At 46.4% G+C, this 22,968-nt stretch overlaps 2 long non-coding RNA genes across 3 annotated transcripts in view; both read right to left on the bottom strand.

Annotated features, from left to right (window-relative positions):
* Nucleotides 1-2,233: 2,233 nt before the first annotated feature.
* LOC132402671 (uncharacterized) lies at nucleotides 2,234-13,799 on the bottom strand. 2 transcript variants are annotated; one of them, XR_009515036.1, is made up of 3 exons: nucleotides 13,688-13,799; nucleotides 5,067-5,398; nucleotides 2,234-4,928 (listed from the first exon to the last, which is right to left on the bottom strand). It is a non-coding gene; the product is annotated as an uncharacterized LOC132402671 (long non-coding RNA). The 2 variants fall into 2 exon arrangements; XR_009515035.1 differs by lacking the exon at nucleotides 13,688-13,799 and adding an exon at nucleotides 12,602-12,662.
* An 824-nt stretch (nucleotides 13,800-14,623) lies between these two features.
* Nucleotides 14,624-22,968, bottom strand: part of LOC132402673 (uncharacterized) — a 28,941-nt gene continuing 20,596 nt past the window's right edge. The window contains exon 3 of the long non-coding RNA XR_009515037.1: nucleotides 14,624-15,628. This is a non-coding gene — a long non-coding RNA (uncharacterized LOC132402673). The remainder of the gene's footprint in view (nucleotides 15,629-22,968) is intronic.

The raw sequence follows: 22,968 nt of genomic DNA, 5'->3' as shown, positions 1-22,968 counted from the left end.
ATTCGGCCCTTCGAGCCTGCAACACCATTCAGTATGATCATGGCTGATCATCCAACTCAAAACCTTGGACCTGCTTTCTCTCCATACCCCCTGATCCCCCTGAGCCACAAGGGCCATATCTAACTTCCTGTTAAATATAGCCAACGAACCGGCCTCAACTGTTTCCTGTGGCAGAGAATCCCACAGATTCACCACTCTCTGTGTGAAGAAGTTTTTCCTCATCTCGGTCCTAAAAGGCTTCCCCTTTATCCTTAAACTGTGACCCCTTGTTCTGGACTTCCCCAACATCGGAAATAATCTTCCTGCATCTAGCCTGTCCAATTCCTTTAGAATTCTATACGTTTCAATAAGATCCCCCCTCAATCTTCTAAATTCCAGTGAGTATAAGCCTAGTTGATCCAGTCTTTCTTCATATGAAAGTCCTGCCATCCCAGGAATCAATCTGGTAAACCTTCTCTGTACTCCCTCTATGGCAAGAATGTCTTTCCTCAGATTAGGGGACCAAAAGTGCACACAATACTCTAGGTGTGGTCTCACAAAGGCCTTGTACAACTGCAGTAGAAACTCCCTGCTCCTGTACTCAAATCCTTTTGCTATGAATGCCAACATACCATTTGCCTTTTTCACCACCTGCTGTACCTACATCTGTATCTATAACTATAACTTACTATCTGTAAGTTATCTGTAACTATTGCATTTTTTTTCTGGAGAAGTAATTTGTTGTATTGGGAAATTCTGTTATACTTTCTATTTCCTTCAGTTTCTAAACTGACATCGGCTTCTGTGTAACATCGGCACGGTAGCATAATAATTATGGGGGGGGGGGGTTCAATTCCTGCCACCAGTTGTATGGAATGCATACATTCTCCACGTGACTGCGTGTGTTTCCCGAGTACTCCAATTTCCTCCCAGGTGCCCAGCACATACATTTAGGGTTAGGGTTCGTAAGAGTGGGCGTGCTTTGTCGATGTTCCATAGCAACACCTGTGTGCTGCTCAGCACAGTCCTTAAACAAAGAAAATCTGCAGATGCTGGAAATCCGGGCAACACACACAAAATGCTGGAGGAACTCAGCAGGCCAGGCAGCATCTATGGAAAAGAGTGCAGGAGAGAACCTACTCCTCGGCCTTTTTTCTTCAGCTCTGCTGAAGGATCTCGGCCCAAAACGTCAGCTGTACACTTTTCTATAGGTGCTGCCTGGCCTGTTGAGTTCCTCCAGCATTGTGAGTGTGTTGCTCAGCACAATCCTTGCTGACTTGATTTGACGCAATTGATGCATTTCACGTTGTGCTTCAATGTACATGTGACAAATAAAGCTAATACTGTATTTAACCTGAAACACCCCAGTTTCCTTGGCTGTGTCAGTCTCAGGAAGACTCTCTCAAGTCCTGCCAAACTCGTGAGATTGAGACGGCTCGCCCCACCTCAAACCCCGGTTTGTGTGGATGCTGTGTAATTTTCTACCCCGTTACAAATTAGTGCCATGAAATATCAGACAGTACACTGAATACGATTAAAGGCATTATACTTATGAATCTTAGCTGAAGGGTTGGTAAAGAATAACAAAAAGAAAAGGGCCCATCTAATTAAACAGTCAAATAGGCACAAGTTGGAGCTCATCTTGAACTTCTCTGTCACTCTCGCGCTGGGCCCTCGGTCAACATGAAAGCACACACCACCTTCTGAACGTCACTAGCAATCCATCTCAAATAAACGGGTCTCCCACTGGATCGTATGCTACGACTGGTTCTCCCCAGTGTCTTCTCTCTCCATCTCCCGCCGGACACAAGCCCAAGACCAATCTTATTGTCCCTCACCAAGAAAACCTCCCGCTAATTGGATGGCACACATTCCTGATCATCTCTTATCTTCAGCAACAACCCAACAGGCTGAGAGCAGAACAGGCAGTTCTTACAGAAGTACATACAGCATAACAGTCAAAATATGAACCAGGGCATTACAAACTTTTAACCTTTAACTTTATTTGCTGTATAATAATGTTTGTTGGAGGTAGCACGAGTGAATCTGCAGATGCTGGAAATAAATAAAAACACAAAATGCTGGCAGAACTCAGCAGGCCAGACAGCATCTATGGGAGGAGGTAGTGACAACGTTTCTAAAGGGTAGGAGTAGAAACGGGAAGTGCGGGGTGTGGGAACTATATGTTCCTTTAGAAATGTTGTCACTACCTCCTCCCATAGATGCTGTCTGGCCTGCTGAGTTCTGCCAGCATTTTGTGTTTTTGTTGGAGGTAGGCTGTCTATCTACAGTCAATCATGTTCAAGTTCAGTTTATTGTCATTCAACGGTAAACACGGCCAAGCAAAACTATGTTCCTCCTGACCAAGGTGCACAATACAGTGTGTATAACTCACACACATAACACTACGAGACAGGGTGCAAGCCGAAGCTCGACACCATTTTGCTTCCATTATTTGTCAATTAAAGCGATGAGGGAGATCGAAACGAGGGGAACGTGGAAAGCAAGCACCGACTACCTGCCTTTTATTTGCTGGTGGGATCACTCTTGTAACCCAGATTAATTAAACCCAGAGGTGTAATGTTAGAAAGCTCCACAAGTGGAGAGATGGAAATGAGGGGAAAAAGAGCCGTGCCAGAACAAGACGTGGCTGACACAGACGTGGACAAACAACAGAAATGCAGCAAACTGTAGAATCTAACTAAAGATATGAATTGTGAAAAGAGGAATTAGTAGTCAGCATCTAATTACTGGAAATCCACAGGGTGAGACCCCGGAGCAGAGACGATAGTGATAAAAGATCTATTGCAGCTATGGCTATAACAAGCGGCAGTTGTAACGAGACAATATCGGCAGAGATGAGTGTCCAAGATTGCAGCGGGTAACCGGGAATTAGTTCTGTTAAATCATACCAAAAGATTTTGTGAGTTAAAACACTTCTACTGTTCCAACTGTGTGAAATAGTGTTGTAACTGAGAAACGTTTGGAAATGACAGTGTGATATTGAGTTACTTTGAAATAGAAAATAGAAAGTGTATAAGAATTTACGGATTGTAATCCTGTTGGATACAGGTCAGTTTTTTTTTGTCTATGTTTTGTGAATCAGCTTTTCATGGATGACCAACTATTTCATCCAACAAACCAAGAAATAAGGTGGCGAGCCACCAAAGATTGAAGAACCAGCGCAGGAACAAAATGTTCAATAACAAAGAGGATTTACAAACGTTTGTAGTACGGTTGGATCTATAAGTTTATTTCTGATTCGAAGGATCTGAATTTGATTTTCTGCATGAACTGCTTATTTTTGCAAAGACTTGAATAAGTTACTGAATGAGATATGCTTTGTTTAAAAGTTGTGATTTTGGAGAATTTGTCGTGAAAAATGTTAAGCTGCATACATATACTTTTTGGATTGTTGGCATACTGACCTGGAACTGAAACTGAAGTTAACCATAATACTTAAGAATAGGAATTCGGTTAATTTTCTAACTCACTAGGGATAAATAGAAAGGTAATTGGTAGTTTGTAAACCTTTAAATAAGGAATAACACTAGAATTAGTTAGAAAAATTGGATTGATAGAGGTTATTCTAATAAATCTCACTGACTCTAACTAAAAAGGAATTCTAGCTTCCATTTGATATCTGAAATTTGGAACCTAAAACAATGTTGGAATTTTGAAATTTACTCATGTAAATATTTTGTATATATTGTTATTTTTTTAATAAACAAACTTACTTCCAGAAGTGTGTGTTTTCTATTCTGGAGCTTCTGTTGGTCTTCTAGCACCTAGTGTAGTACTATGTAAGTAGGTTTTCTCATAATAAGGGCAGCATCCAGTCACGCGAGATAAGACAAGCACTACACAGGCACCACACTCTGCTGCTGGAGAAGGAGCCTGTGAGGCCTATCGCTCTGCCCAGAGGGAGGGCCTCTATGTTCAAGTGGTATCTCCCTCTCAAAGTACAAACTTCAACGTATAATTATTATCAAAGTACGTATGCGTTATACAACCTTGAGATTTGTCTCCTAACAGGCAGCCACGAAACAAAGACACCCAAAAAAGAAGCTATATGTATATAAATAAAAGGAGACTCTCTAACACTCAAAGTGCAAAGAATAAAAACCACATTTTGCCCATAAAAAAACAAAATAAAATAACTCATAAAGAAGACCGTTGAACACCCAATGTGCAATGAAAAAATATATAATCCAAACAGTAACTGCAAGCAAATAGTGTTTCTGAACTGAAATCCACAAGAAAGTCCCATAGTTTAATGTAGAGCCAAGTAAACGTTGTGGAGAACCTTGCCTTGAGCCGCTGAACCCTAACCTTTTCAATCGAGTCTGGCGTTTAACTCTCGGTCTGAACATTGGGTTCTGCCTCTTTGAGCAGCAATCTGAACTGCCCATAATTTGCCTCGGGCCTCAACACCCTGAATTCTTCAATCCGGCCCAGCACTTAAATCTCCGTCCAAACAACAGGTTCTGCTGCTTGGAAACGCTTGACTTTCCCACTTCGATTCGGCCCGGAAATCTCTGTCCACAGATCGGGCTCAGTTGCGTTGAAACTCTTTCGATGATGTCAAAGGATGCTACCAACCTTCTGCATTTCTGGACTGGATTATGGATTCTGAACTTCTTCAGCCTTACGGTTTTTATATTCTGTGTTTTTGCCCGTTCTTTCTTGTTCTTTTCTGCAGGGGAGGGAGGTTTGGGAGTTGCTGTTCTTGTTGTGCTTTAGTTCGTATTTTGTGCGGGAGAGGGGGATTTAAGGGCTAATGTTGTGTTTCATGCGGGGGGATTGATGTTCTTGTTGCATTCTGAGCAAAGGAAGGGGTGTTGGAGGGTTGATGATTGTGTTGCCGTTCCTTTTTTATCTGCGGGAGAGGGTGGGTTTGCTGTTTCTCTTTCAACTGACTTGCATGGTTTTCTTTGTTTCATGGCTACCTGGAAGAGAAGATTCTCAGAGTTATATACTGCTTACGTACTTTGAGAATAAATGAAACTTTGAACCTTTGAACATAAAGTAATATTACGTATATAAGTAATATACACATAAAGTAACAAATAATAAGGTGCATTTACGACGCAGTATAAATTGCCACTGATGCTTCATGAGTGATGCGGCTTGAGCGGTGGCAGAGTTCAGTAATCTCACAGCCTGGGGTAGGAAGCTGATCTCCATCTTGTCCTAATGCCACCGTACCTCCTGACTGATGGTAGGGGGTCAATCAGTGCATGAGGCTCTTTGTTGGTGACACAACATGAGTGCTCAGGCGCTTCTTGGCTCTTTTTGGCAGGCAACATTCAGCGTGAGAGGTCATTCCTTGCTGATGCAGCGTGAGGCTGAGAAAGAGCTTGGGTGCTTCTTGTGACACACACAAAATGCTGGAGGAACTCAGCAGACCGGGCAGCATCTGTGGAAAAGAATAAACAGTGGACATTTCAGGCTGAGATCCTTCATCGGGACTGGAAAGGAAAGGGAGAAAGAGAAGGAAGGTGGGGGGAGGGGAGAAAGAGTAGGAAGGTGGGGGGTAATAGGTGAAACCAGGAAAGGGGGAGGATGTGAATAAAGAGCTGGGAATTTGATTGGTGAAAGAAATAAAGGCTGGAGAAGGGAGAATCTGATAGGAGAGGACAGAAGACCATGGAAGAAAGGGAGGGGGGAGGAGCACCAGAGGGAGGTGATGGGCAGGTAAGGAGATAAGGTGAGAGAGGTGAAAATGGAAATTGGGAAGGGGAATTATCGAATGCTTGAGAAATCTGTGATCGTGCCGTCAGTTTGGACGGAATATGAGGTGTTGCTCCTCCAACCTGAGTGTGGCCTCATCCTGGCAGTAGAGGAGGCCATGGTCTGGCATGTCAGAATGGAATGGGAAATAGAATTGAAATGGGTGGCCACAGGAGCTCCCACTTTTTGTGGCAAACAGAGCGAAGCTGCTTGGTGAAGTGGTCTCCCAACCTTTACTGCCAGGATGCGGCCACACCCTGGATCATTGAGATATCCTCTGGGGAAGGTATGGCCTGTACAAGAAGGATGGATTAAATCTGAACGTGAGGGGGACCAATACCCTTTATGAGAGCTGCTGTGGAGGGGTTAAATGAACATGACGGGGGGTGGGAACTGGAGTGATGGGGCAGTTGGTTTACAAGCAGATGCAGTGTGCAGTGAGACTGTGAGGTAGGATGATGGGGCAAAATTGCAGTCAGTGGGATGGGTTAAAGTGTTGCAGTGGGTTAAAATCAAAAAGAGTGGACTGAAGTTGTTATATTTGAATGGATGCAGTATATGGAATATGGTAGGTGATTCTGTAGTGCTGTCAGAGGTCGGCAGGTATGATGTTGTGGGAAACTCTGAGTGTTGGCTGAAAGAAGACCATAGTTGGGAGCTTAACATCCAAGTATACACACTGTGTTGAAAGGACAGGCAGGTAGGCAGAGAGGGTGGGGTAGCTCTGTTGGTAAAAAATGAAATCCAACATGACATAGGATTAGAAGATGTAGAACCTTTGTGGATAGAGTTAAGAAACTGCATGGGTAAAAATACCCTGATTGGAGATATATTCAGGCATCTGCACAGTCCTGAGGATGTGGGATACAAATTACAATGGGGATAACAAAAAACATGTCAAAAGGGCAATGTTGCAATAGTCATGGGAGATTTCAATATGCAGGTAGATTGGAAAAATCAGGTTGGCTCTGGATTGGAAGAGAGGGAATTTGTAGAATGCCATAAAGATGGCTTTTCAGAGCAGCTTGAGGTTGAGCCCACTAGGGGAAAGGCTATTCCGGATTGGCTGTTGTATAATAAAGAATTTGATTAGGGAGCTTAAGGTAAAGGAACCCTTAGGAGACAGTGATCATTATATGATAGAATTCACTCTGCAGTTTGAAAAGGAGAAGTTTTCTCTTTCGGATGTATCAGTACTACAATGTATAAAGGCAATTGCAGAGACATCAGAAAGTTTAAAATTGATTGTAAGGGTACATTAGGAGGGATGATGGAAATACAGCAATGGCTGGTGTTTCTGGGAAAGTTTGAAAGACACAGGAAAGATACATCCCAAAGATGAAGAAGTGTTCTAAAGGGAGGATGAAGCAGCTGTGGCTGACAAGGGAAGTCAAACAGCATAAAAGCTAAAGAGAGAAATATAATAGTGCAAAAATTAGTGGAAGGGAGAGAATTGGGAAGCTTTTAAAAACTAACAGAGGCAAGTTTAGAAAGTCATAGAAAAGCTTGCCAACAATATAAAAGAGGATACAAATATTTTTTTCAGATATATAAAGAGTAAAAGAGAGACAAGAGTGGATATTGGACCTCCGGAAAATGATGCTGGAGAAGTAGTAATGGGAGACAAAGAAATGACAGAGAAATTGAATGAGTATTTTGTGTCAGACTTCATTGTGGAAGGCATAAGCAGAATGCCAGTAATGCAAGAGTGTCGGGGGCAATAGTGAACGTAGTTGCACCTTCTCAGGAGAAGGTACTTGGGGAAGTTGAAATGTCTGAAAGTAGATTAAGTCACCTAGCCCAGATGGACTACACTCAGGGTTCTGAAAGAGGAGGGCAGAAGAGACTGAGGAAGCATTAGTAATGATCTTTCAAGTACCACTAGATTTTAGAATAGTTCCTAAGGACTTGAAAATTGCAAATGTCACTCCACTCTAAGACGGGAGGGAGGTAGAGAAAAGGATATTATAAGCCAGTTAGCCTGACTTCAGGGGTTGGAAAGATGTTGGAGCCTATTATTAAGGATGAGGATTTGGAGTACTTCGAGGCATATGATGAAGTAAAAAAATGGGAAATCTTGCCTGACAAATCTCTTGGAATTCTTTAAGAAAGTAACAGGCAGAATAGACAAAGCTGAGTCAGTGTACGTTGTTTTTTAACTTGGATTTTCAAAAGACTTCTGATAAGGTGCCATTCATGAGGCTGATTAACAAGACAAGAGCCCGTAGTATTACAGAAAAGATACTAACATGGATAGAAGACTGGCGGACGGGCAGGAGGCCACGAGTTGGAATAAAGAGGGCTGGTGGCTTGTGGTATGCCACAGGGATCAGTATTGTGACCACTTCTTTTCGCATAATATGTCAATGAATTGGATAGAACATAGAACATAGAAATTTACAGCACATTACAGGCCCTTCAGCCCACAATGTTGTGCCGACCATGTAACCTACTCAAGAAACTGCCCAGAATTTCCCCACTGCATTTGCCCTCTATTTTTCTAACCTCAAGTACCAATCTAAGAGTCCCTTAAAAGACCCCCTTGTATCCACATCCACCACCTTCGCTGTCAGTGCATTCTGTGCACCCACCACTCTCTGTGCAAAGAACTTACCTCTGACATTCTCCCTGTACCTACCTCCAAGCACTTTTAAACTATGCCCCCTCACGTTCGCCATTTCAGCTCTGGCAAAAAGCCTCTGACTATCCACACGATCCATGCCCCCCATCATCTTATACACCTGATGAAGGAACTGATGGCTTTGTGGCCAGGTTGGCAGTCAATATGAAGATAGGTGGAGGGGCAGGTAGTGTTTAGGAAGCAGGCTGCCTGCAGAAGGACTTAGACAGATCGGGGGAATGGGCAAAGAGTGGCAGATGGAGTATGGTTTAGGGAGTTGCATGGTTATGCACTTTGCCAGGAGAAATATACGTGTGGACTATTTTCAAACAGGAGAACATGCAAAAATCAGAGGTGGAAAGGTACTTAGGAGTCCTCATGTAGGATTCCTTAAAAGGTTAACCGGTAGGTTGAGTCAGTGGTAAGGAAAGCAAATGCGATGTTACAGGATTCATTTTGAGAGGACTGGAATACAAAAACAAGGATGTGATGCTGAGGCTTTATAAGGCATTTGTCAGACCACACTTAGAGTATTGTGAGCAGTTTTGGTCCCTTATCTAAGAAATGCTGGCATTGGAGAGGGTCCGGAAGAAGCTCAGGAGAATGATTCCAGGAATGAAAGGGTTAACATATGAGGAGTGTTTGATGGCTCTGGGCCTGTACTCTCTGGAGTTTAGAAGAATGGTGGTGGGGTGGGGGGGTGGGGAGGGATTCTGATTCATCGCAAACTATTGAATATTGAAAGGCATAGATAAAGTGGATGAGGAGAGGGTGCTTTCTACAACGGGCAAGTCTAGGATCAGAGAGATTCCATCAGAATTGAGGGATGTCCATTTAGAACAGAGATGAGGAAACATTTCTTTAGCCAGTGGGCAGTGAATCTGTGGAATTCATTGCTACAGATGGCCGTGCAGGCAAAGTCATTGGGTATATTTAAGGCACAGACAAGAGAATATCTGCAGATGCGGGAAATCCGAGCAACACACACAAAATGCTGGAGGAACTCAGCAGGCCAGGCAGCACCTATGGAAAATAATAGTCGACATTTTGGGCCAAGACCCTTCAACTGGGCTGGAGAAAAAACACCGAGGAGTAGATTTAAAAGGTGGGGGAAGGGGAGAGAGAAACACAAGGTGATAGGTGAAACCTGGAGGGGGAGGAATGAAGTCAAGAGCTAAGAAGTTGATTGGTGTAAGAGACAGAAGGCCATGGAAGAAAGAAAAGGGGGAGGAGCACTAGAGGGAGGTGGTGGGCGGGCAAGGAGAAAAGGTGAGAGAGGGAAAAGGGCTTGGGGAAGTGGTGAAGGATGGGGTGGTGGGGGGGCAATGAGAAATTGACGTTCATGCATGAGGGTTGGAGGCTACCCAGATGGAATATAAGGTGTTGTTCCTCCAACCTAAGTGTGGTCTATCCCAACAGTGGAGGAGGCCATGGATGGGAATGGGAAATGCAATTAAAATGTGTGGTCATTGGGAGATCCCGCTTTTTCTGGCAGACGGAGCATATGTGCTCGGCAAGGTAGTCTCCCAATCTACGTCAGGTCTCACCAATATCCAGGAGGCCACAATGAGAGCACCAGACTTAATCTATGACCCCAACAGACTCACAGGTGAAGTGTTGCCTCACCTGGAAGGACTGTATAGGACCCTGAATGGCAGTGAGGGAGGAGGTATAGGGGCGGGTGTAACACTTGTTCTGCTTGCATGGATAAGTGCCAGGAGGGAGAGCAGTGGGGAGGGATGAATGGATAAGGGAGTTGTGTAGGGAGCGATCCCTGCGAAAAGCAGGAAGTGGGGTTGGGGGGAGAGGAAGATGTGCTTGGTGTTGGGATCCTGGGATCCCGTAGGAGATGACCAAAGTTTCAGAGAATTATGTGCTGGCCGTGGAGGCTATTGGGGTTGTAGGTGAGGATAAGAGGAACCCTATCCCTGGAAGCATAGAGGGAGGATGGGGTAAGAGCAGACGAGTGTGAAATGGAAGGGATGCAGTTGAGGGCAGCATTGATCGTGGAGGAAGGGAAGCCCCTTTCTTGGAAAAAGGAGGACAACTCCTTTGTTCTAGAATGAAAAGCCTCATCCTGAGCGCAGATGTTGCGGAGGCAGAGGAATTGAGAGAAGGGGATGGCGTTTTTACAAGTAGCAGGGTGGGAAGAGGTACAGTCCAGGTAGCCATGAGAGTCCTTGGGTTTATAACAGACATCAGTGGATAAGCTGTTTCCAGAGATGGGTGCAGTGATATTGAGAAAGAAAAGGGAGGTGAGAGAAACAGATCAGGTAAATTTGAGGGCAGGGTTGAAGTTGGAGGCAAAGTGGATGAAGTCAACAAGTTCAGCATGGGTGCAGGAAGCAGCACCAATGCAGTTGTTGATGTAGAATGGGAAAAGTGCAGGATAGTCACCAGTGTAGGCTTGGAACATAGACTGTTCTACGCAGTCGACAAAGAAGCAGGCATAGTGGGACCCATGTGAGTGCCTAGGCTGGGCTACACCTTTTGTTTGAAGGAAATGGGAGGAGCCAGAGGAGAAATTATTTAGAGTGAGATCAAGTTCCGCTAGAAAGAGGAGAGCAGTGGTGGAGGGGAACTGCTTGGGTCTGGTGTCCAGAAAGAAATGGAGAGCTTTGAGGCCTTCCTGGTGGGGAATGGAGGTGTATCGGGACTGGACATTAAATAAGATGATGGGGGCCAGAGAACTTGAAATCATTGAAAAGATCCAGAGCACGTGAGGTACCACAGACGTAGGTAGGAAGGGACTGAACTAGGTGGGATAAAGCTGAGTCGCAGTATGTTCAGATTCAGATTCAGATTCAGTTTATTGTCATTTAGAAACCACAAATGCAATGCAGTTAAAAAATGAGACAACGTTCCTCCAGAATGATATCACAAAAGCACATGACAAAACAGACTACACCAGAAAATCCACGTAACGTTTGGCAATCCCCAATCCAGAGTCCGGAGAGGCTGCTGCGTATTAATATCGCGCTACCGTCTTAGCACGTTTCCCGGAAAGGATCTCTAAATCCACCAGACAAAACAAGACCAAAAACTAAAGACCTGCACAAAACCACATAGTTACAACAGTGCAAACAATAGCATAATTGATAAAAAAAAACAGACCATGGGCACAGTAAAAATAGTCCAGAGATGTTAAAGGCCTATAAGTTCAAAAGAAATCAGCACACAGTTTCCACAAGTCCCCAGGGTCCCGACAGACTCGCCATCCCACGCCGGCAGCAGAAGGGAATACCCCCACGGGTACTCCACAGCGTCGCCTGACTCAGCCTCACAGACGCAGCACACAACGAAAGCGCCCCGACTGCAGCGGACTCCGAGTCCATCGAACCTCTGAGCCAATGACCATCCTCTTCGGCACAGCTTCTCCGAGCACCATCCTCTGCCGAGCGTATTAAGACGGCCCCGCTAACGCGACCCCAAGGACTGGGGGCCTGTTCGTCCCAGCAGAGTCCCAGACCTCACAGCAGCAGCAGCAACGACGAAGGTCTTCCTGGAGATTTCCAGATGTTCCTCTATGCTCCCACGTCCGTTTTCAATCGATTATGATTGCGCACGGCACCCCACTTCACAAATAACAGATAATCAGCTCCGGAGTGGCTGCTGCAAGCTGCGTCGCGCCGCCATCTTGGATCATACATGAGTTCAGTGGGGTGGAAACAAGCTGTCTAAATGGGTCTACCTGGACAAGCGGGTTTGTAGATCTTGGGTAGGAGGTAGAAACAGGAGGATTATATTTAATGTGGAGTTTGATAGGTTCTTGAATAACCAGAGCATCAAAGGTTATGGGAAGAAGGCAGGACAATGACATTGAGAGGGAAAATAAATCAGCCATGATGGAATGGTGGAGTAGACTCGATGGGCTAAATGGCCTAATTCTGCTCCTCTGTCTTATGGTCTAGAACTGAACTGAATCTGCTACCATGGATATGCTGCAATGTCATTAAAAACTGAGTCTGAAACATGCAGTTAGTTCAGATCCATTTATTTACTTCTCACATGTACATTGAAACATGCTGTGAAATGTGTCATCTCTGTTAACAACCAACACAACGTAAGCACGTGCTGGCAGAAGCCCACAAGTGCCATCACACATTCTCGCACCAACATAGCACGCACACAATGTTCAGTAGAGTAACAGCAATGACAGCAGCAAGTCGAGCCCCTTTCCTAACCTCCCACTCACCCACTCACACACCTAGACAGACACAAACTCTCCCTAGGCCTCCAACCTCTCCAGTCCTTGGCTCTCAGACTCACAGATATCAGGCCTCCAACCTCTCCAGTCCTTGGCTCTCAGACTCACAGATATCAGGCCTCCAACCTCCAAGTCCTTGGCTCTCAGACTCACAGATATCAGGCCTCCAACCTCCCAGTCCTTGGCTCTCAGACTCACAGATATCAGGCCTCCAACCTCTCCAGTCCTTGGCTCTCAGACTCACAGATATCAGGCCTCCAACCTCCCAGCCCGTGGCTCTCAGACTCACAGATATCAGGCCTCCAACCTCCCAGTCCTTGGCTCTCAGACTCACAGATATCAGGCCTCCAACCTCCCAGTCCTTGGCTCTCAGACTCACAGATATCAGGCCTCCAACCTCCCAGTCCTTGGCTCTCAGACTCACAGATATCAGGCCTCCAACCTCCCAGTCCTTGGCTCTCAGACTCACAGATATCAGGCCTCCAACCTCCCAGTCCTTGGCTCTCAGACTCACAGATATCAGGCCTCCAACCTCCCAGTCCTTGGCTCTCAGACTCACAGATATCAGGCCTCCAACCTCTCCAGTCCTTTGCTCTCAGACTCACAGATATCAGGCCTCCAACCTCCCAGTCCTTGGCTCTCAGACTCACAGATATCAGGCCTCCAACCTCCCAGTCCTTGGCTCTCAGACTCACAGATATCAGGCCTCCAACCTCCCAGTCCTTGGCTCTCAGACTCACAGATATCAGGCCTCCAACCTCCCAGTCCTTGGCTCTCAGACTCACAGATATCAGGCCTCCAACCTCTCCAGTCCTTGGCTCTCAGACTCACAGATATCAGGCCTCCAACCTCTCCAGTCCTTGGCTCTCAGACTCACAGATATCAGGCCTCCAACCTCTCCAGTCCTTGGCTCTCAGACTCACAGATATCAGGCCTCCAACCTCCCAGTCCTTGGCTCTCAGACTCACAGATATCAGGCCTCCAACCTCCCAGTCCCTGGCTCTCAGACTCACAGATATCAGGCCTCCAACCTCCCAGTCCTTGGCTCTCAGACTCACAGATATCAGGCCTCCAACCTCCCAGTCCTTGGCTCTCAGACTCACAGATATCAGGCCTCCAACCTCCCAGTCCTTGGCTCTCAGACTCACAGATATCAGGCCTCCAACCTCTCCAGTCCTTGGCTCTCAGACTCACAGATATCAGGCCTCCAACCTCCCAGTCCCTGACATTCTTTGGAGACTGAAATTTGTTGACTGTACTTTGCCCATGAGTGCCTCCAGACCCACAAGTGTGGTTGAAAGTTGATTCTTAATTGTACTTTGCCATGCTAGTCAATCATCTGAAGGTACGGTTAATGACTGATGACACATGCAGGCCTCATCAGCAACACCAGCTTGTCATGAGCGAACGTAGCACTAAATGGCCTAGGAGAGTAACTGTAAGTAGATCACCAAAACGTCATGGTGATATAAGGAAAATTGTTCGGAAGTCTTGATTGCAGCCCACTGAAAAAGAATCGGAAAGCGCCCAAGCCCTTTTTAAACCTCGAGCTGCGTCACCAAGAACAAGCTCTCATGTTGATTGCAGCCTGCCGTAAAAGCAGTTTTCGAGGTGCTGCACTCAAATTCAATCTCATACTTCCACATTAATAACCCAGGCCTTTTAAAATTACCCACTAGGCTACCAGCTCCCCTTAGCCTGCCACTGCTCCTTATGAAAGTCTTTAATTGGCTTGGAGAATTGCTGCAAAAATGAGCCCATCTGTGAACCGCAAAGAACCTAAATGATGGGTAAAGAGTATTTCATAAACGGTATTTTTAATGCTATTAAGTTACTTGCCCAAGTCATAATGACCTTGTGTTAGATTCATTTACCCTTACATTTCACTCAAAAGATTTAGCCACATTTTACAGTACACATTTTATATTAATCAGCAGAACAGATTATAATGCTATACTGAGGAATGAAGCCAAGCTTAGCACGATTATATTTCTATTGCAGGAGATGTTCTAATATTCTTAGTGTCGTATTAAACCAACAGCATGAATCACTTTGTAAAGCCCATTTAATTGAAGAATAGAGCCAGAAGACTGGTAAACAGTGAATTTTATTTCAAACTATTTAAAAGATTGATTCTGTGGCAAATTGTTCCACTAGCTAGGCATCTAATGTGTGAGAAGATAATGGTACCCTTTACAAACAAAATAATTCATATGTATCTGATAAAATGGCAAATGATGCATTCAAAACAGCATGGAAGTATTAACTGTAAGACGATCAGTAATTTATTGTTATTCTTTGGGAGTATTGAGGATACATAAATAAATGTGATATTCTGGAGGAAGCTGCCTACGTCTGAATAATCTGTCTCTCTCTCGCTTGATGCTGCTGGAGGATGGTGTCGGAGTTCTTGAGTCTTGGGGGAGGTTCAATCGACATGGTTTCTGGACTGGACTCTGTAGTTCACGTTATGGTGTGTTTCCGACTTCGGGACACTGCTTTGTGCAATTTTGATTGGGACAGTTTAGCACCGCAGCCTGGATGTGGCGCTGGATTGAACTGAACTGAATATGCCTGGAATTTATCAATGTCTTTGTGACTTGCTCTTTTGTATTCAGTGTTTCTTGCTCGTTCTTTTTCTTGCTGTTTCTGCGATCTGTTCTTTGCGTGTTGGGGTTTGGATGTTTTTCTTTAAATGACTTCCATGGTTTTCTTTGTTTCGTGGCCATCTGTGGGAAGACAAATCTCAGGGTTGTATACTGCATACGTACTTCGATAATAAATGCCACTTGAATCTTGCAAAATGAGCTGAGTGATGAAACGTTCTCGACTGGCCTGGATGAGTGATGCTCCAACTACACTCAAGAAGCCAAAGACTTTGTAAGGCAGAGCAGCCCATTTGACAGCTTCCCTGAAAATGTTTTACCTCTGCTACCAGCACAACAGCCTCAGTGCTGACCAATGGCAAGTCACTCACCCGGGCTGATCTGTCAACGCCTGACAAACTACCGATGAGAAGGATAAAAGCCTTGCACACGACGGCGTGCGACAAACAAGAGAGCACAGGAGCTCAGCTGGTCAGGCAGCATCTGTAGAGGAAAATAGACAGGCATTGATAGAAGTCGAGGCCTTCACCACATTCATCTTTCAAGATTCAAGATTGCTTATCGTCATTTTTCTGCACACGAGTGTAAAGGAGAATAAAATGATTGCTACTCCAGATCTGGTGCTGCATTAAAAAACATAATAAGCATTAAAAAAGTAAAAAAAAAACACAATAAATGTAAAAATCTGTTTAATTCATTGCTACAGACAGCTATGGAGCCCAAGTAATTAGGTATATTTAAAGCAGAGGTTGATAGGTTATTGATTAGTATTAGTATTATTAAAAGATTACAAGGGGAAAGCAGGAGAATGGGGTTGAGAGGGATAATAAATCAGACAAGATGGAATGGCAGAGCAGACTTGATGGGCACAATGGCATAATTCTTTTCCTATATCTTATGGTCTAAAAGTAATCCTATAAAACACAATGTACAAGTAACTGTTATTGCACTTCGGTAGGACCAATCAGGGTAAGTTTTACAGAGTGAATGGCAGGGCACTGAGGATAGCTGTGGGACAAGGGAATCTGGGAATTTAGGTCCGTAATTCATTGAAAGTGGCGTCACAGTAGGTCGGGTTGTACAGAAAGCTTTTAGCACGTTGGTCTTCATAGATCGAAGTACAGGAAATGGGCTGTTTTGTTGAAATTGTATAAGATGTTGGTGAGGCTAATTTGAAGTATTGTGTGCTGTTTTGGTCACTACCCTACAGGAAGAATGTAAACAAGGCTGGAAGAGTACAGAGAAAATTTACAAGGATGTTACGGGTACTGGAGGGCCTGAGTTATAAGGATAGATTGAATGTGCTAGGACTTCATTACCTGGAACATACAAGATTGAGAGGAGATTTGATAGAGGTATGCAAAATTATGTGGGGTATAGATAGGGTAAACGTAAGCAGGCTTTTTCCACTGAGGTTGGGTGGAACTACAACGGGAGGTCATGGGTTAAGTGTGAAAGGCGAAAAGGTTTCAGAGGAACACGAGGGGAAACTTACTCACTCAGAAGGTCGTGAGAGGGTGGATTGACCTCCCGGTGGCATTGATACATGCAAGCTCAATTTCAATTTGAGATAGGACAGGTACATGGATGTACGGGTATGGAGGCCCAGTGCAAGTCGATGGGAGTAGGCAGTTTAATAGGTTCAGCATGTGAAATGGGCTGAAGGGCCTGTTTCTGTGCTGTATTTATTTATGAATTTTTCTCCCTATTTATTTATTTATTTATTTATTTGTGTGTGTGTGTGTGTGTGTGTGTGTGTGTGTATGTATGTATGAATTTATATGCAGGTTTCCCTTGAAGTTGCACACATTCTTATTGGTAACTGCATCACCATTCCATCGTCAGTGGGTCTAAATCCAGTAACTCCCTCTTTCATTGTGGGACTATATTCACAAGATGATCTCCAGAGGTTCAAAGTGGTGATTCACCAATACCTTCTCAAAGGCAATAATTGTTGCCCTTGCTCTCGACACCTATACCACGAGCGAGGAGGTGGAAGCCATCTTGGGACGGCCCTCCTTCTCCACCATGCCGCGGCCGTGGTTTCTCATTTGAGAAGTTGCCCACAGTATTTAGAGAGCGGTTGTCCGGGGACAACAGCCTCACCTCAGCTGGTGACCCTCGTGTGTCTCTCGAGGACAGCTTGAGCGAGCTGGTGCTTCTCTCTTTGGAGCGAAGGGGAGTAAGACCTGACGGAGGTGTATAAGACGATAACAGCAATAAATCGAGTGGACAGCCTGAGTCTTTTTTCCCCAGGGTGGCAATAGTTAATACAAGAGGGCATAATTTTAAGGTGATTGGAGGAAAGTGGAGCGAGGATATCGGAAATAGTTTTTTTTACGCAGAATGTAGTTGGTGCGAGGAATGCACTGCCAAGGCAGTGATAAAGGAAGGTAAATTAGGGACATTTGAGAAACACTTTGATAGCGCATGGATGATAGAAAAGTGGAGGGTTATGTGGGAGTGAAAGATTAGATTGATCTTAACAGTAGGTTAAAACAAGTTCACTTTCATGTTTGTTGTCACCTGAGTGTGCACGTATACAACCAAGTGAAATGACATTCCTCCAGACCCACAAAACACAGAACATATAAAACAAAATATTACCACAAGTAAGTTCATAAAATATAATGTAGTGTGCAGCACAGGTAAGTAGTACAGCGAACAGCTCACTGTCTGAGCGATGAGTCCTCAGCAGGGGCAGAATATTCACTAGTCTCACAACCTGAGGGAGAACCTGTTACCCAGTCCGGCAGTCCCAGTCCTGATGCTCCTGAACCTCCTTCCTGACAGCAGTGGTCAAAGAGGTTGTGGGATGGGTGGCCGGGATCCTCAACAATGCTTTGGGCCCTCATGTGTGGTGCTGTTCTATGGTTATGGTACCGATTTTCAAGTTTAAATTTAGTATTATTGTGGTGAAATACATATACCTGTCTGGACACGCCCCCTGCTGACTGCTCCTGTGGCTCCTCCCACAGACCCCTGTATAAAGGCGATCAAGGCCTGAGCCCGGCCTCTCAGTCTCCAGGATGTAGTATGGTGGTCACTCACTGCTTGTTCCTTCTTCCGGTCAATAAAAGCCAATATCTCGCCTTTACGTCTCAGAGAGAGTTATTGATGGTGCATCAATTATGATGAGCATTCAGTCCGTGATGACAGACGAGAAAAGCTTGTTATCTTGACTGATGCCTTTGTTGCAACAAACATAAAAAGAGACAGGGCTCTATGAGCCAGAGAGAGAACCCACTCAGTCACATACAGACGGGGAAGGTGATTATCACACATCCCGGGTGACCCACAAACACACAGGTGAATGACTGTATAACACATGCTAAAACGTAACAATAAATGAACTTGATCTTCCCACGAATGCATTTGAAAACAAGAACAATAAATAATGCAGGCCATTAGGAATGCTGGGCTGTTGACCACGTGATGCACCATCAATAACTCTCCGAGAGGTGAGGCGAGATATCGGCTTTTATTGACTACATCCTGGAGACTGAGGCCGGGGCGGAGTCCCCAATCGCCTTTATACCGGGGTCCATGGGAGGAGCCACAGGAGCAGTCAGCGAGGGGGGGGGGGGGGGGCGTGTCCAGACAGGTGTATGGAGTTCACCACACCACCCCCTTAGAGCACCACACTGCCCCCACCTGAAGGGTCAGTCATCCCCTGCAACCCCAGAGTCCACAATCAAGTCCAAAACTCCCGGTAGCGGTCAAGGCCGCCGCTGGTGCGCGGTGGGGTGCCTGCAGCCTCTCCCGCCGTGGGAGGCACTGTTTGGTGAGGCAAGAGGCAGGGCACCCCGAGTATCACTTCCTTCCTTCAGCCCCGCTGGGTAGGTGGTGGCTGAGGGATGAGATGGTGCCAGTCAGTCTCAGTGCGATTCGACTGCCTTCTGCCACTCAGGCAACTGCACCCAGTATACCACATCGGAGGTGCGGTCGCCCAACTCTCCCGGCCCCTTCCAGTGGCTTCCCAACTTGGGGGATGGTCCCTGCTTCGGGGCGGGACAGCAGACCCGTACTGGGGTCCCCGCCATGTTCTGCTGCGTTACGCTGGTGGCCTGGCCCCTCCTGGGACGTGCAAGTGCACGAACAGCTCCACGTCCTGCCTGCACCCAGGCCAGTAGAAGCCCTTGCCAAGCTCGCCCAACATCTTTGAGACCCCGAAATGGCCGCTCCCTCCCATCAGCCCATACACCGACCTCATTACCGTGACGCGGAGCCCCCGAAGGGCCACCAGCTTGCAGGAGATGTCTGTCACCGTCGGATCAGTGACCTGTTCAACACCTCCAGCGTTCCCCACTGCGAGTACGGGGCTTCAGTCTCCGGACCCAGGGCGGAGACCTCTGCCCACTCCGGCCAGCGTGGGGCCACTCACCTGCCCGCGGCGTAGCTGCTGGTCCACGGCGGGGAGGTCTACCGCGCAGCCGGCTGCCCCTGGTTCTGCTGCGTGGCGTCAGGTTGCTGCTCTGTAGAGGGCCGTTGTGAGTCTGGTGGCTGCCAAGCCTGGAGCTGCCCAGCTGGAGAGCCGTGGGTCAGAGCCGAGGTAGTGCGCTGGCCCCAACACACCCACACGGGCCCTCCAGTGGGTCAGAGGGCCCAGCCCAGTGATGCAGGGCTCCTAGATGTCAACGAGCCGCATCTCAGGCTCCACTGTGTTTCTCCGCACTGTGATGCGCAGCCTCCTCTTCCCTCTCATCGCCTCACAGTCTCCAGTGACCGTAGCCAACTGGACCACCATTGTTGTTTACCCAGGCAGGGATGCTGGTCCGTGCTGGGGAGGACACTGGGATGGATGATGGTGATGGTTGACCCCGTGTCCACCAACGCGCGGGATCTGACGCCCTCCGCCACGCTGTCCATGCGTAAGCCTTGCTCTTCATCCAAACGGCACACCCGGGGAGGCGACAATGGAGGGATTTTGCTGGAGGTCTCGGGTGGCACTGCCCGCTCGGTGTTTCCCAGTGCTTCAGCTGGGCTGTGGCGTGGTGCTGGTGTGGGGCAGTCCCGGGCCGCGTGGCCTGTCTTGCCACACCAGTAGCAGAGATCGTTCCACAGCACGCAGTGCTGGTGGGACCCGCCTCACCGGCTCCACCTCTGTCTCGGTGACACAAGCCCGGGATCGCTGCACGCAGGGTGATGCTGGGATGGCCTGGGGAGCTGAAATTGCTTCTGCCCTCTCTGCCACAATTCCATGTTAAAAGTTAAAGTCTGTCCCGAGCCTTATAGGCTCATCAGGCCGGTGCTTATGCCGGTTTCCGTGGCATGAAGCGGCTGAGAGTACGAGACTCCCCCCCTCCGAATAGGACGCCAGTCTATTGCGAGCGGGTACCCATTTTCAGCTGGGTGGATTGGAGCAGTGCCTTGCTCAAGGACACAACAGGCTGCCTCGGCTGGGGCTCGAACTCACGACCTTCAGATCGCTAGTCCAACGCCTTAACCACTTGGCCACGCACCAGCACAATACCCTGCCTCGGGTGCAAATGCATGAAAGTTAGCTTTGAAAAGAGGCACCATGGTATATTACAAACATGGCAAACATAACTTAACATAGACTTAAATTTGACATAATGCTGAGATACGTCCTAGGATGTCCTGGGACTCTTCATCAGTGATGTATCCTGGGGTCTTCAGGTGTTTCTGGTCTTTCCACATCAGACACCTTCACCCAGAGTTGATCAGGCCCCAGCAGCACTGGTCCACGGGTCAAATGCTGGATCTATAGACATCTAGAGGCTTGCACAGCAGCCTCCATGATGGTCCTGTTGGCTCTTCTCTTCACAGCTCCGAAATGCCACGGAGAGAGGGTTTCTGCAGAGCGAGCAGCTAGATGAAACCTCTACACCCCACCTCTAAAGGCTGGCATTGTGCCCTCCAGCCTGTATCTGGGCGCTGCTCTTCCAGCTCTTGGTTTTGGCTTCCTTATGCTGAAATATACACAATTCAGAAGACCGAATAATCTGGAAAAAGCATAACGACACGAGTGAAAGTTGAGAGGGAAAAGAAGTGCAGTCCTTGCTGAAGTTGGGGTTTTTCCAGAACCCGATGGCAGTGAGGAGGAAGCTGCTGCTGGAGCTTGTGGTGTGGGTCTCCGGTTTCTCGTATCTCCTGTCTGACGGCAGCATCGTCCTACTGCTGCTCCTATCACCGTTGGCACCTTGATCCTCACCCCTTCGTGTTCAAATTCCATTGGGGAGAAACTAAACCAATGTATACACGGTTTCTTATTAACATGCATCATTGCTAAATTGGATCACCGGGACAATGTAAATACCCATGCCAGGATGCTGTTTATTGATTATAGCTCAGCATTTAGCAGCATAATTTCTACAGTCCTGATTGGAAAGTTCCAGAACCTAGGCCTCTGTACCCCCACTTGCAAGTGGATCCTCAGTTTCCTCACCAGAAGACCACAATCTGTGCAGATTGGAAATAACATCTCCACCTTGCTGACAAACAACACTGACACACCACACAAATGTGTGCTTAGCCCACTGCTCTACTCTCTCTACACACATGGCTCAAATTCCATCCATAAATTTACTGATGATACGACCATTGTTGGCAGAATTTCAGATGGTTATGAAAGGGCCTACAGTTACTTGACTGGTGACACAGCAACAACCTTGCACTCAATGTCAGTAAGACCAAAGGGCTAGTTGTGGACTTCAGGAAGGGTAAGACGAGGGAATACAGACCAGCTCTCACTGGGGGATCAGAGGTGCAGAGAGTGAGCAATCCCAAGATCCTGGGTGTCAGTATCTCTGAGGACCTAACCCTGGTGTAACATATCGAAGGAGCTCTAATGAAGGCCTAACAGTATCTATATTTCATTAGCAGTTTGAGGAGATTTGCTTTGTCACCTAAAACACTCGCAAATTTCTACAGATGTACCACGGAGAGCATTCTAACTGGCTGCCTCACCCTCTGGGGGCAGGGGTGGGGATTGGGAGCCAGCTGCAGAGAGTTGTAAAATTAGTCAGCTCCATCATGGGCACTAGCCTTTGCAGAATCCAGGACATCTTCGAGGAGTGGTGCCTCAAAAAGAAAGCACCCAGCATTAAGGACTCACATCACCCAGGACATACCCTCTTGTCATCGTTATCATCAGGAAGGAGGTACAGAATCCTGAAGGAACACACTCAACATTTCAGGAACAGCTTCGTCCTCTCTGCATCCAATTTCTGAATGGACATTGAACCCATGAACACTACCTTAATACTTTTTTATTTCTATTTTTGAACTAATTTCTCTCTTTAATATATACATACTTATTGTAACTCATTTTTTTCTATTATTATTATTCCATTGTACAGCTGCCACAAAATTAACAAATCTAACAACACATACCGGTGATATTAAAACTGATTCAAATATAGATTCTGAAGGGAGCAAAGAAACAAAATAGAAAATAAAGTTAATGGTCTACAGATTCCCTTTGTTTCTTGAAATGCATCTTTTCAAGAGGAGGATATCTGCCTCATTAGGAATCAACAGCATCCTTATGGGGTAACAGCTGAAGTAACAAAGACAAGGTGGACAATATGCAGGTCAGATCTGGTGGCAAACTGAGTTTGCACACGGCTGAAGATGCCCACAGACCTGCAGCAGCCAGCAAAACAATCCCAGAGGTCGAACAACTGCTTGTTCATATGTATGGGGATCCACAGGTTGAGGGTTTGTAAGGTCTGATGGATCTGCTGATGGAATTTGAAACTGTAGTGGGAAAGAAAGTACAGGAGGTTGACGAGCTAGAAACACAGTAGGTTGACTGTTGGAAAGAACAGGAGGTTCACAAGCTGGAACGTAGATGAGGT

Source organism: Hypanus sabinus, chromosome 12 (assembly GCF_030144855.1).
Source record: "Hypanus sabinus isolate sHypSab1 chromosome 12, sHypSab1.hap1, whole genome shotgun sequence".
In the NCBI taxonomy this organism is placed as follows: Eukaryota; Metazoa; Chordata; class Chondrichthyes; order Myliobatiformes; family Dasyatidae; genus Hypanus; species Hypanus sabinus.
The sequence above is the reverse complement of the archived record's forward strand: the minus strand, read 5'-3'. Positions and strand labels throughout refer to the sequence as shown.